Source organism: Lathyrus oleraceus, chromosome 2 (genome assembly GCF_024323335.1).
Source record: "Lathyrus oleraceus cultivar Zhongwan6 chromosome 2, CAAS_Psat_ZW6_1.0, whole genome shotgun sequence".
In the NCBI taxonomy this organism is placed as follows: Eukaryota; Viridiplantae; Streptophyta; class Magnoliopsida; order Fabales; family Fabaceae; genus Lathyrus; species Lathyrus oleraceus.
The window spans coordinates 433,011,018-433,025,612 of NC_066580.1; the positions used below are offsets into that span (position 1 = coordinate 433,011,018).

The window sequence follows — 14,595 nt, forward strand, 5'->3', positions numbered from 1 at the left end:
GGGAACTCCCCGCAACTATCAATGATCTTCACATCGTCTAAAACTCTACTATACCATGCAATATCTGACTGGGTAAGAGACATAATCCTCTGTGACCACTGAAGTCCTGACTTGCGATCCCAAAAAGTAGCTGACTTAGGAAGATGAGAGACAAACCATTTGTAGAGTAACGGTATACAGCAAACTATGGTTCCTCCTCCTTTCAAAGTACGGTAATGGATGGAATGATAGGTGTCTCCGAGCAAAGTTGGAACAGGATTACCACTTAGGAAGATGCGTATAGCATATGAATCCACAAAACCTTCAATATTAGGAAATAGTAACAAACCGTAGATCAACAAGGCGAACAGATGCTCCACAATAATATCACAACCTTGACTGGCAAAATAAGAAACCTTCCCCATTAAGAACTTGGCAGTGAAACCTGGAAGTCCTCCTTTGGTGGTGAAGTTATTCTTGAATTCTGACTTCTTCATGTACAACACTTTTGCAAGAGAACTGTGCTCGAGTAACTTTTCTGAACCAGAGAAAGGTACTGTATCAGCAACTGGGATGTGAAGCAACTGGGCATACTCTTCCAATGTAGGCATGAGTTGATAGTCTGGGAATGTGAAACAGTGATAGACTGGATCATAGAACTGTACTAATGTCTGCAATAACCCTTCTTCCATCCTAAGTGTCAATAAAGATATAAGTGCCCCATATCTGTCTTGAAACCAATAGGATCTGCGATCGAAGAAACCAGTTTCTTTAGTTCATCTATCTTTGGATTGATGAGATTGTACTTTTTCACACTTCTCCGTCCAAAATCCATGTTTCCTGCAATATTTGCAATCCTCACTTTAAGTTCCTTGGAAAAAAGGTTGAAATGATGGGAATGAATGCATGTCATGCATGAATGCAACAAACACAAACATGGTCAAACAATACAAGGCTCAAAGTTCATCACCAGCATGGAGTTTAGGACAAAGCCCCAAGATAAGTTCTAAGGTTCACCTGCCAAACGGGTTCTAAAAGTTCCCAAGGTTATGGATCCTTCTTCGGATAATACCGGGTTAAGCAACTGCTCGCTTTCCAATATTATTCTCAAAAGAATCTCGCTTGAGTGTGATATCGCGTATCAACCAAACTAGACTTTTGGTCCGAAGTGGTCACCGCATCACATCCTAAGTAAGGCCAAGATGGGGTAAAGGTAAACTAAGGTCCTTGGCTTCACGGGCCCGTCGAAAGCAACAATGCCTCACAAATGACTTGTTTAGCACTATCACCCTCAAAGAGGCCTCCACCAAGCGGACAAAGGCTCAAGTCAACTCGGTAAGGATTGTCTCCTATCAAGTCAACCTGAATTATCATCCATCCTATCTCAAATGTGCCCCAAATCCGGGTATAGGATTTATCACAAGTATCCCCCAAAACCCAAAATAACAAACATTACAAACAATACAATTTAGCAAATATTCACAAAGCAAACATATAAACAAGCAAAGATAGGCTAAACCCTCAAATAAGTTTAAGCATTGTTATCCCCAGCAGAGTCGCCATTCTGTCGCGGCGGAATGTTTCACGAGATTAAGTATTGATTGAACTTAACCCGTTTGAAAAATATTTTAAATGCAAGAGTCGCCATCGTCTTTTATTTTATCCAAAAAGAGGAAGGGAAAAATAACGATAAATCCCTTTAGAGTTACGGGTTCGGGGGTTGGTTATGCAAAGGGAAGGTATTAGCACCCTCTACATCTGTGGTACTCCACAGGAACCTTTTTGCTTATGTTTATGTGAATGCTTTGCTTTTTTCGCTTTGATCGTTTGATTGGGGAGATGAGAAAAGAACTTGATTTTATTGCTTTTGGACTCGATAAAGTCGTAGACTTCATGCCTACGTATCTCCAAGGCGCAATGGAGAAATCAGAATCCACGTAGTTCTCCCAAAAGAAAAGGGGAAAGTCTGTTTTGTTGATTTTAGATTGGCGTGTCTTGCTATCTCTTGCTCGACCTAGGCGGGAGGCTTCGAGACTGACACGTCCTTTTGAAAATGTTTTTAAACTGAAAAGCCAAAGCTGGCAAAAGATTTGAATGAGCCTAAACCCTGAAACAATAAATAAATGGGCTCATTATAAGGAAGCCCAAGAGTAAGCTTGTGAGTGTGTGAAAAGGGTTTCTTAAACGGCGACCGTTGGAATCGCATCGGGTTTCTCTTTTTTTTTTCTTTCGATTTTTTAACATAAAACGTGAACAATACGATTAAACACACAATACAGAACATAAAAAATGCGAGAAAGTAAATTATTACAACACAGTTAGCTATGAATAGTTAGTATTACGAATAGTTAGTGGAGTTAATCGAGCTGAAACTGAATCGAAACGGTTAGTAACAACATAAACAAATATAAAAAAACAATGTAAACATTTACTTTAGACAAAATAAACATTTGATATAAATAAACATTTAATTAAAATAAACATTTAAACAAATAATTAATTTAACTAACATTTAATAAAACATATATGCAAAATAATAATAAAAGATAAACAATATTTAGTAAACAAAAGTAATATACATATATATATATATATATATATATATATATATATATATATATATATATATATATAATATATATATATATATATATATATATATATATATATATATATATATATATATATATATATATATATATATATATATCTATATATATATATATATATATATATATATATATATATATATATATATATTATATTTTAGACAATAAATATATAGTAGACAAAAATAATATATATATGTACATTTAGACAAATAATATAATAGACAAAATATAATATATATATATATATATGTATATATATATATATATATTATATATATATATATATATTATATATATACACAAATAATAATAATAGACAAAGATATATATATAATATATATATATATAATATATATATATATCTATATATATATATATATATATATTATATATATATATATAATAATATATATATTATATATATATATATATTTAGATAAATAATATATTAAACACATGTCGGCAAGCCGGAACTTTGCCGATTTCAGAGATAAGTGAAGAATATTACCTTGTGTGAAGAGGATGAACTTCTGATCGTCCAAATGATCGACTGAAAGCTGGAAACCGTCACCGACGCAGTGCTGGCTGCCTTCGTGAGTACCTGACTTCAACGTCGCTTTTGATCGGTGAAACGACGCCAGAATGAAATGAACCTTGGATATTTGTGACCTGGACTCAACGAACTTCAAAGATATGAAATCGGTTTTGTGTTTCGGTGAATAATCGGGACGATTTTGGGTTACCGAAAATGAAGAACAAGTGAAATACGGTAATGCTTTTGGAAAAATATTTCTTTTCAATTCTCTGTTTCTCTCACCACACGTTTTTTCCTTACTGATCCACCTCTTTTTCCTTTTTTTTTCTTACTAACCACATCTATATATATATATTTAGATTACTTAAACAATAAGAAACCTAAAAAATATCTAACATAAATTAATAATATATATTTAGATTACTTAAACAATAAGAAACCTAAAAAATATCTAACATAAATTAATAATATATATTTAGATTACTTAAACAATAAGAAACCTAAAAAATATCTAACATAAATTAATAATATATATTTAGATTACTTAAACAATAAGAAACCTAAAAAATATCTAACATAAATTAATAATATATATTTAGATTACTTAAACAATAAGAAACCTAAAAAAATATCTAACATAAATTAATAATATAATTTATATTATATAATAATAATAATAAACTAATATAATATTAATCCTAATTAAATAAACTAATTAACAACTAAACACAATTAATATTAAGCACAAATAATATTAAACAGCACACGATTAAAATACGATAAAATCGAGCGACACGAACGCGATAAAAACGATGACAATTTGCACAGCAAAACAGACAAATTGATAAAACCAATAAACCAGTAAACCGGTAAACCAGTAAAATCAACAACACGACTCAAACAGACTCGATTAAATCACACGGCACAACACGTAATTAAATAAACAACCCTAGGCAATAATAAAATCAACACGACATCACGAAAACGTTGACAAACACAATCACAAATAATCGGACAATACGAAAACTCTAATATATTCGAAATACAGTCAAAATACCGACAAACAAACAATTAAATAGATAAAAACGCACAAAACCTAATCGAAGCGATGCCACACACAATAGAGATAAGCGAGATAAATACGAGGCAACGATATCGGCCCGGTTTTGCTAAAACAACGAAATACAACACGGTAAGCAACGAAAACACACAAAACCTAATCGAACCAGTTGTCACGCGAAGTTTAAGAAATTGAGATGAATACGAGACAACGAGATTAATCAAGATGTGGTCAACAAAGCCAAAGTCAAATTTTGGGGTGCGACAACACCAACGGTGATGCCTACTATCTAACCTATAGGTAAACAAGTGTATGAAGAACAATCCTCTTCAACACCAACCCTTGTGTCCAACAATCCTGGATCACAAGTCAAACAGAAATAAATCTTTTGATGATATTAACAAAGTGTAGTATTATCAATCTTCTCTTGATTGATCTTCTCCTTAGATAAATAATTCACTCAATGAATAATATACAAGTGTTCAAGAAATAGAATGAGATGAAACTTTGATTATGAACACTTTTAAAAATATTGAAGGAAATATGAAAGAGTGATTATCTTAAGTTTGTATGAAAATTCTTGGAGGTGAAAATTCATTTTGAAAATTCAAGAATTTATATTGCCAAAACACCTTTTCAAAGAGGTATCAATTTTTCCATAAAAAATGATGAAAAGGTACAAGTTTCTGAAAAACATTTTTCACTGAAACGAACAGTGTTAACCGGTTAACCAAATGGGTTAACCGGTTAACGCATATTAACGTTAACAGAGAATTTCAAAAATTGGGCTGTTAACCGGTTAACCCATATGGTTAACCGGTTAACACTGTTGAAATGCAGAAAAAAACTTTAAGAAAATTTTGTCTTTCATTTCAACATGTTAACAAATGGTTATGTTAAAAAAATGCAAATGCACATCATGATTGTTGAACACCTGTATACTAATCTAAGAGTGAATTAGATATACCTTAGAAGTGAATCAACAATCTAGCAAACGGTTGACTTGAAAAAGAAGCTTGATCAAATGTTTCTCATGCATATGCGGCTTGATTACTTTGATGTTTGAATTATCTTTGAAGCTCTTCTCTTTTTGCATTGATACATGTTGTCTTCATCAAAATACTTTTTGGATTGAAGCTTGCTTCTACACTTTCCCTGCATGATTTAAGTACTTTAGTTTTATTCTGACTTACTCGTATCCCCTGGAGATATTGTTGTTCCCCGGCTGAGTCTTTTCCATTTTTGTATGGAATTCCTCTAGTCCCCCCAACAATTTTAAGTCGTAGTCGGGCCTACGCATAACTCCTTTATCCCCGCAGAGTCTCTGTCTCCCCAATGAGTTTTCCTTACATAATGCACTATACTCCTACGGACTTTCGGTCTCTCTGATTTCTTTTCCTTTGTGGCAATATTCCCCCACAAAGCATTAACTTTTGCATTCATATCATATGCATCATGAGGTCTCTTAGGGACCAAAATTTGTTTCTATATGCTGTTATTTAAGCCCATTCTACTGAGTCGAGCTGAAGATTTTAACCTTCACCTCCTTAGTTAGAATGTCCTTAAATAGGGGCAGCTGTAAGACCCCAATTTTGACCCTAAGATCCCTCATGCAATTTCATCATATGGATTAGCATTGGGATCATACCTTGGCATCCTCCTTACCCCTCTTTCATTAGGTTTATTTTGGAGAAGATTACCAAGCACTATGTGATTGTATCATACTTGTATATCATCATTTTACTAACCAAAATACAAAAATATGTCTTTGCATTTGCCTAACTCTTTTGTAGGTAGGGCATGATCTCCATTGATCTATCAAGTTCATATCTAGGGTTTGAGACCCTCATGACAAAGAGCACAACCATGAATTGATCCATTAATGGTTATGAGCATCATATATGAGTCATAATGACCTCTACATGTTATATTGATCAAGTTTTCTTCAAGAGTTTTAGGATGATTTTCCTTGGAAACCCTAGTTTGACTGGGTATCTTGAGTGACTTCTCCAACAAGCTATCTCACCAATTGATCAAATTTCTCAAGGGACACTTCAAAGTTCATAATCTTATGCATATATGATCTACCATGAGCCTAAAAAGTCAAGAGAATTGAAGGTTAGCAAGTTGGTTGATGGTGGTTGGCCAGATGAATTCATCTGATCAAAACTGGGTCTCCCTAGACCCTATCACCTACAACTTTCACCATATGAAAATGATTCCAAGATAAATGTTACTCTAAATGATATTCCAAACAACTTTCATGTTGATACCTAGAGCTAGTTTTGCTTGGAAAATCATTTTCTATGTTGAAACATTAAAGGTCATTTTGTCTAAACCCTAATTTGAAAGTCAACTTACCAAGGCCATAACTTGATCAATTTTTATGAGATGAAAGATTTAAAAGTTTCACAATCAAATTAAATATGTCTAATTCAACTTTTCTGTTTGGAGTAGGAGCTAATTCAACTTTTATGAGCATGTGATATGAGGTTACATTATATGTCACTTTTGACCTATACCAGTGAACAAATGATTTTTCCAAACTTCAAAAATGCATAAATCTATAATTCTAAATCTAAATGACATGAAATTAATGACCATTTTGAAGGTAATTGAAAGATCTACAACTTTGATGAAGACACTTTTCTCATTTGAATCTCACATAAAAAGTTAAGTAAGGTGGAATATTGAGATATATGGCTTGACACTTAGAAATTTTTTCAACATGTTGAAATTTCCAAACTTCCACCTCAAAATTCTCCATGTTCCAAGCTCCAAATGAAAAAGTGTTGAACATAAAACTTGTTTCCCTTGATCCAAGCTTTCCAAAGAACCCAAGTTCATGCATTTTGGACAAAGATTGATAGGTCTGCACATGGCTTTAACAGGGTTGTATCATTGGAAAGAATCAATTGCACAAACTTCAGTTCACAATGGCTTGCCATTCAAGCTTCATTCAGACTTCAATTGGAATAATTTTTGGACCTTTATGCATTGTATCATGGGCCTGTACATGCCTATGCACTCGTTCCATCCACATTGCCAATTTTGGACAGATTTTGAAGTGTGCAAATATCATTCCCTTTGGCTTTAAATAGAAGGCCTCTGAGCTCATTTGAACAAGACTTTATGCGCCAACTTTTCCCCCCATTGAAACCCTCTCATTCTAAAGGAAAACCTGAGAAATTTCAATTGGAAATTTGAGTTTGAATCTCAACTGCTGGAGATTCAAAAACTCCAGGATCCAAAGCCTTGCAACCTCTCTAATCACTTCCTGCTAGCTTCTCAAGTGTGATCAGATCGTATTTGGAGCAAGCAACATCAAGAATTGCATAACATTGAAGGTAATTTTCAGAAAACTTCATCTCTTCGATTCTCACTTAATTCTACTCAATTATCTTGGATCTTTGGTTGTCTGAAGTCCTACCAATGTAGGCAAGAAGATTGAGTTGCTTAGAGGTCAAATCGAAGCAACTCAGTTAATTCACCTCAAAATTCAACTCCTCATATCTTTCTATATATGTGGAGTTAGTTGAAATTGAGGTCAGATTCGTGCTTTGCGCCATTTTTTATTTCAGATCATGTCCTCCTTTTTCATTTTCTTGATGGTGATGAGTGAACCAGTCCGGTGGACCTCGCATGAGAAGGTGACCAGAGGTCCAGCGCCGGTGGTGTGCTGGACAGGTTCTGAGCCATTGATCTCACTTGAAATGTTTTAATCTCGTGACTATGGTGGAAAGCACGCTGATGGCCACTTGATCTGCCACCTCAATTAATGAGGCAAATCAAGTGGTCCACGTTTTTATGTTATTTTGTGATTTTCTTTTATTCCTTTTATTTTCATTAATTCATATTAGTTTTAATATTGATCCAAAAAATATGAGAGTTTCACCAAAAAATTTCAAATAATTTCCTCTTTCATATTCTGAATTAAAATTATTTTTTGGATCATTATTAATATTTTTCATGATTTAATTGATTTTGTGATTATTTTTAATTGTTTAAAAATACTTTTAAGTCTTTAAAAATTCTGAATTTTTTTCTCCAAGGTCCTTTGACCTTGTTTCACCTATGATAAATCTCATGGCCATTTCTTTGGTGTTTTGATGAGGTTTTAGGAATTTGACAAACCATATTTAATGTAAATGTATTATTTTAGTCTTTTTAATTTGAATAAATGTCAATTAATTGTGTTAACCATTTGTGATGACTTGTTTGAGTTTGACTCTTGTTGTTGGGCCTTTGTAAAGGTTGATTTGACTTTGTCAAGTTAATATAATTTGATTTAGGGGATTGATGGAATGTACATTCCATCTGACCAATTTGAGTTTTGATCCATTCCCCTCCCTATTCATCTCATTCCCATTCTTTATGCATTCATCTCATTTGGCCTATGATATCTCTAAGTCCTAAGGCTAGTTGATTGAAAAATCAACATAAGTATGGATGAGATTAGGCCACCTCTTTTGCATATTCTTTTTATGTGTGGTATGTTTCATGAGCATAGTCCATTATACTATGTCTCTAACATGCATTAACACCAAAAATCTATTGCCCGACCTCAAATAGTTCTGACTTCTACATAAGTCCAATTACGATTGCTTAACATAGTGCTAATCTTGTGACACAAAAGGCATAGCATTCTAGTTAGTAAGATTGTAAGTCTCCCCTCTTTCATGGTATTGTGTGGAAACTTGGTCTTTTTTCCTTCCTTTGGAATATGTCTTGGCTCAAGGATCCATGCTTATGATAAGTGGGTTGAGTGTTCTCCAAAGAATGACTTAAAAAATGAAAAGAAAAAGCAAAACAATACTAACTTCTAACTCATTAACAACTAACTTTTAATTTCAAGCCATTTACTTTAATGTCATTTAATTTTAGTCTTTATTCATTTGCCATTATTCATACCATTCTAATTGTTTATGTTAATGCAATTTTCACTTTGTCCATTTGGACCATATTGTGTGATATATCTTGTTTGTGTATACTTTGCTTGTTTGTGTGGTCTTTGACCATTAATGCACATAATAACAACAAAACCCTAAAAAACTTTTGTGTGGACTGTTGGCTTGATCTTGGATAAACGGACTTAGAATTTAGACAACATTCCTATGCTAAAGGACTTGGCCAATGCCAACTTTTGTGAAACCAAGTGTTTGCAATTTGAAACTTCATCTGATACATCATTCAAGATCCCTTTGAGTTCATCTGCAACATGATCATTGTGAAGCTGTTATTTTGAACCTGTGACTTGTGGATTTCATCTGTTACATGGGCTAATTTGAAGAAGATCATAGAGTGGCTAAGCTTGGATGTGGCTATCTTTATTTGATGCCTTTGCTTTTCAAGATTGATATAATTGTGCATTTGTGTGTTGCTTGATTCTAATATCCAAGGGAATTTGGGGATTCTATATGGCATTCTTGCCTATTGGATTGCCACCCATCGGTCATATCTTTTCAACCCTTAACTTTTAATTTTATGCATAAGATTAGTCTCTTCATCTCCTCTCCATCTCTTTAATTTCAAAATCTCTCCCTCATTTTAAAAACTTCTTTGATATAACTAGTTTTGTTCTAAACTTTGACCACTTTGCAAAAAGATAGAAACTTTGGCCTTATGCCATTGCATTTTTAAACTTCTTTTCTTAAATCAAACTTGTAAATAGATCTAATTATACTTGACTTAAACTTTCAAAAGCAAAAAAAGAACTAACTCATTCAAACCATTTTCAGGCCTTTGTGCCTTTAAAACTTAATCTTTTTTAAAAGAAATGCATCTACTTTGAAATTTGTATCACGAACTACGAGGTTTTTGTAAGACCCCAATTTTGACCCTAAGATCCCTCATGAAATTTCATCATATGCATAAGCATTGGGATCATGCCTTGGCATCCTCCTTACCCCTTTTCATTGGGTTTATTTTGGGAGAGATCACCAAGCACTTTGTGATTATATCATACTTATATTTTACCATTTCACTATAAAATACCAAAAAAGGATGTCTTTGCATTTATCTAACTCTTTTATAGGAAGGGCATGATCTCATTGGTTCATTGATCACATATAGGGTTTGAGACCCTCATAAACAAAGAGCACAACCAAGAATTGATTCAAGAATGGTTATAAGCATTATATATCGGTCCCAATGTTCTCTATATGTTATATTGATCATGTTTTCTTCAAGAGTTTGAGGGTGATTTGCCTTGGAAACCCTAGTTTGACTGAGTATCTTGAGTAACTTCTCCAACAAGCTATCTCAACAATTGATCAAATGAAAAAGTGTTTAACATCAAACTTATTCCTCTTGATCTCACCTTTCCAAAGAGCTCAAGTTCATTCATTTTGAACTTGAAATGCATAGGTTGTACATGGCTTAAACAGGCTGATATCATTTGGCATGAATCCAACTTCAAACAACAATGCACATGTACCTTACAATCCAATCCATCTTCAAAGCATCTGAGCTTCAAATTTGGACTTTCAGATATCATTACATGGGCCTATGCGCGCCCATGCAGCTTTGCATGATCATTTTGCCAATTTTGGAAAGTGGAAAGAGTGTGCAAATATCACATGGACTCCTCTATAAATACAGCTGCATTTGATCAGAATTAACATACACATGGCGCCAGCTTTGAATCTCCATTGAAAACCCTTCACTCTCATAGGATAACCCTGATAAACTCATTTGAATTTGAGCTTGAATCTCCACTATTTTGGAATTCAATTCTCCAGGAGTCCATTGCTTCTAAACCTTTCCATTCTCAAGATCCATCAAGTTCAGACCTCCATTGAAGGTAATTTGCAGAAGTTTTAAACTCTTCGATTCTCTCAATTTATTACTCAATTCTATTGATTCTTGAGTTGTTTGAAGTCCTACCAATGTAGGCAAGAAGATTGAGTTACTTTGAGGCCAAATCGAAGCAACTCAGATCATGTACCTCATTTTTCAATTCCACACATCTCTTAATATATTTGGAACTGGGGAAATTGTAGGTTAGATTCGAGCTCAGTGATGTTTTTTCTTTAAGATCATGTCCCTGTTTATTTTTTTGGTGATGGTTCATGATGACCAGTCTGGTGGAGCTCACCGGGGAAGATGACCGGAGCTCTGGCTCCGGCGATGATGTGTCTTGCATCTGAACCATAAGATCCTCAAGCCACGTTTTAATCTGAAGCGTTTGTTTTAATTACCAATGGTACCACGCGGTTGACTCAGGAACACATGGAACACGCATTTTGGATCATCAGATCTGCCACCTCAATTAATGAGGGAGATCTGATGGTCCACGTATTTTTGAATTTTCTGATTTTTGTTTTAATTGCATTTTCTTCAATAATTCATATTAAATTCAATATTGATCCAAAAAATATGGGACTTTCACCAAAAAATTTCAAATATTTTTCTCTTTCATATTCTGAATTAAAATTATTTTTTGGATCATTATTAATATTTTTCATGAATTAATTGATTTTGCATTTGTTTTTAATTGTTTAAAAATATTTTTAAGTGTCTAAAAATTATGAATTTTTTTCTCCAAGGTCCTTTAACCTTGTTTGACCTATGATAAATCTCATGGCCATTTCTTTGGTATTTTGATGAGATTTTAGGATTTAGACAAAACATATTTGAATTTAATGCCTTATTTTATTATTTTTAATTGAATAAATGCCATTTAAATTGTGTTGACCATTTGTATTGACTTAATTGATTTTGATTGTTTGTTGTTGGGCCTTGGTCAAAGGTTGATTTGACTTTGTTAAGTTAATATCATTGAATTTAGGGGATTGATAGAATGTACATTCCATCTCCTAGAATGAATGAATGATATTAATTTGGTAAAAGTCCTCCTTTGACCAATTTGTGATCTCATTCATCCCCTTCCTCTTCATCTAATTCCCCTTCTTCATCCAATCATTTCCATTTGGCCTATGACATCTCAAAGTCCTAATGCTAGTTGATTGAAATATTAACATGAGTATGGATGAGATTAGGCCACACCTTTTGCATATTTTTGTGTGTGGTATGTTTAATAAGCATAGTTCATAATACTATGTCTCCAACATGCATTAACATCAAAAGTCCATTGCCCGGCCTCAAATAGTTGTGACTTCTAAATAAGTCCAATTACGATTGCTTAACATAGCGCTAAATTTGTGACATAAAAGGCATAAGCATTCTTGTTAGTGAGATTGTAAGTCTCCCCTCTTCCATGGTATTGTGTGGAAACTTGGCCTTCTTTCCTTCCTTTGGAAGATGTTTTGGTTCAAGGATCCATGCTTGTGGCAAGTGGGTTGAGTGTTCTCCAAAGGATGTCTTGGAATGAAAAGCAAAACAAAACTAACCTCTAACTTACTAACTATTGACTTTTAATTTCAAGTTTTTATTTTAATGCAATTTACTTTTTAGCACTTTATTTCATTTGCCATTGTACATATCATTCTAATTGTTTATGTTAATGTAATTTTCACTTTGTCCACTTGGACCATATTGTGTGATATATTTTGTTTGTGTTACTTTGTTTGTTTGTGTGGTCTTTGACCATTTAATATACATAATAAAAACAAGAACCCTAAAAAACTTTTGAGTGGACTGTTGGTTTGATCTTGATCAAAGGACTTAGAATTTAGGCAACCTTCCTAAGCTAAAGGACTTGGCCAATGCCAATTTGTGGAAGAACCAAGTGCTTACAATTTGAAATTCATCTGATACATATTTAGAGATCTCTCTAAGATTCATCTGCAACATGAGTATTTGGGAAGCTGTTATGTTGAACCTATGACTTGTGGAATTCATCTGTTGCATGGGCTATTTTGAAGAAGATCATGAAGTGGATAAGCTTCGATGAGGCCATCTTTATTTGATGCCTTGCTCTTCCAGACAATATAATTGTGAATTTGTGTGTTGCTTGATTCTAAAAGTCCAATGGAATTCTGGGTTTCTATTGACATTTTTGTCTATTGGATTGCTACCCATTTGGTCAGATCTTTTCAACTCTAAACTTTTAAATTTTTGTGCATAGGGTAGTCTCTTCATCTTCTCCCCATTTATTTAATTTCAAAATCTCTCCCTCCATTTTCAAAATATTCTTTGTGTGAACTATTTTTGTTCTAAACCTTGACCACTTTTGTAAAAAGATAGAAACTTTGGCCTTATGCCATAGCATTTTCAAACTTATTTTCTTAAATCAAACTTGTAAATAAACTTAACTATACTTGACTTAAACTTTCAAAGAATCCAAAAAGAACTAACCCATTCAAATCATTTTAGGCCTTTGTACCTTTCAAACTTAGATTTTTGTTAAAACCAACACACTCATTTTGAAATTTATAGCACAAACTACTAGGTTTTGATCCCTCATTTTTATGTTGGTACGTAGGCACAAGATCGAAGGTCTTGTCCAACACAAAAATATGATCAATGAATTCTTTTCTCATCCCCCATTCTATTTGCTTGTAAACATCACTTTGTGCAAAATACATATGCACACAAAAAGGGCTCAATAGAAGTACCTAAGACACTTTGGGTGCTAACACCTTCCCTCTGTGTAACCAACCTCCTTACATGTGATCTTTGATTTTTATTAGTTTTTATTTGACGACTAGTAAGACGACTATGCTAAGAGCCCAAATAAATGGGTTTAAACAAAAAGATAAAGAATCACTTTTTGAAGTTTTGGAGAGATACAAAGACATGATGAGGCTTTGTCCATATCACGGTCTAGAAGAATGGTAGAACATCCATACCTTTTACAACGGTCTCTTGTACAACACAAGATTGACAATAGACGCCGCTGCAGATGACAGAATCGAAATCTTGGAAGGAGTCTGCTGCAGATGATCAACCAGCTTGTACTCTGACTTCTTGATGATTCTTAAGAATTCCTCTGCATCATCATCAAGTTTATCTTCCGACCCCGCAGGCGCCGGTGTCATCACAGGAGTACCATTATCAACCACAGCTTTTCCTTTTGCCCTGGCTAAAGCCTCGGCCTTTTCTTTTTTCTCTTTCTCTTCTTCTCCCCTCCTCAACGCATCAGGAGCAAATAATCTGCCACTACGAGTGAAATCGCTGGTACCGGCATTATCCACCTTTGAAATGGTGGTTTCACTAGCAGCCTGATCTTCCAACTTTTCCCCATTACAATAAACCTCCCCACCATAGTGCCAAGGCACGGCATCATCTTTGTCATATGGAATTGGTCCAGGTACCGTGATGGTAATTGGAGCCGCTTCAGCAAGATTAGACAAATCCACCGGATCGAAGTAGATTGTTGTGGTGGAGACCTCCTCTTTTCCCTTACCAGCCTTCTTCTCAACCACAATATCCCCATTGTCCATCAGACCCTGGACAGTCTTCCTCAGAAGTTCGCACCCATTAACAGAACCAGTGCACTCAGCACA

The 14,595-nt window shown here is 34.1% G+C and overlaps 1 non-coding gene across 1 annotated transcript; it reads right to left on the reverse strand.

Annotated features, from left to right (window-relative positions):
• Nucleotides 1–13,807: 13,807 nt before the first annotated feature.
• LOC127124650 (small nucleolar RNA R71) lies at nt 13,808–13,914 on the reverse strand. Its single transcript, XR_007804116.1, has one exon. It is a non-coding gene; the product is annotated as a small nucleolar RNA R71 (small nucleolar RNA).
• Between the last annotated feature and the right edge of the window lie 681 nt (nt 13,915–14,595).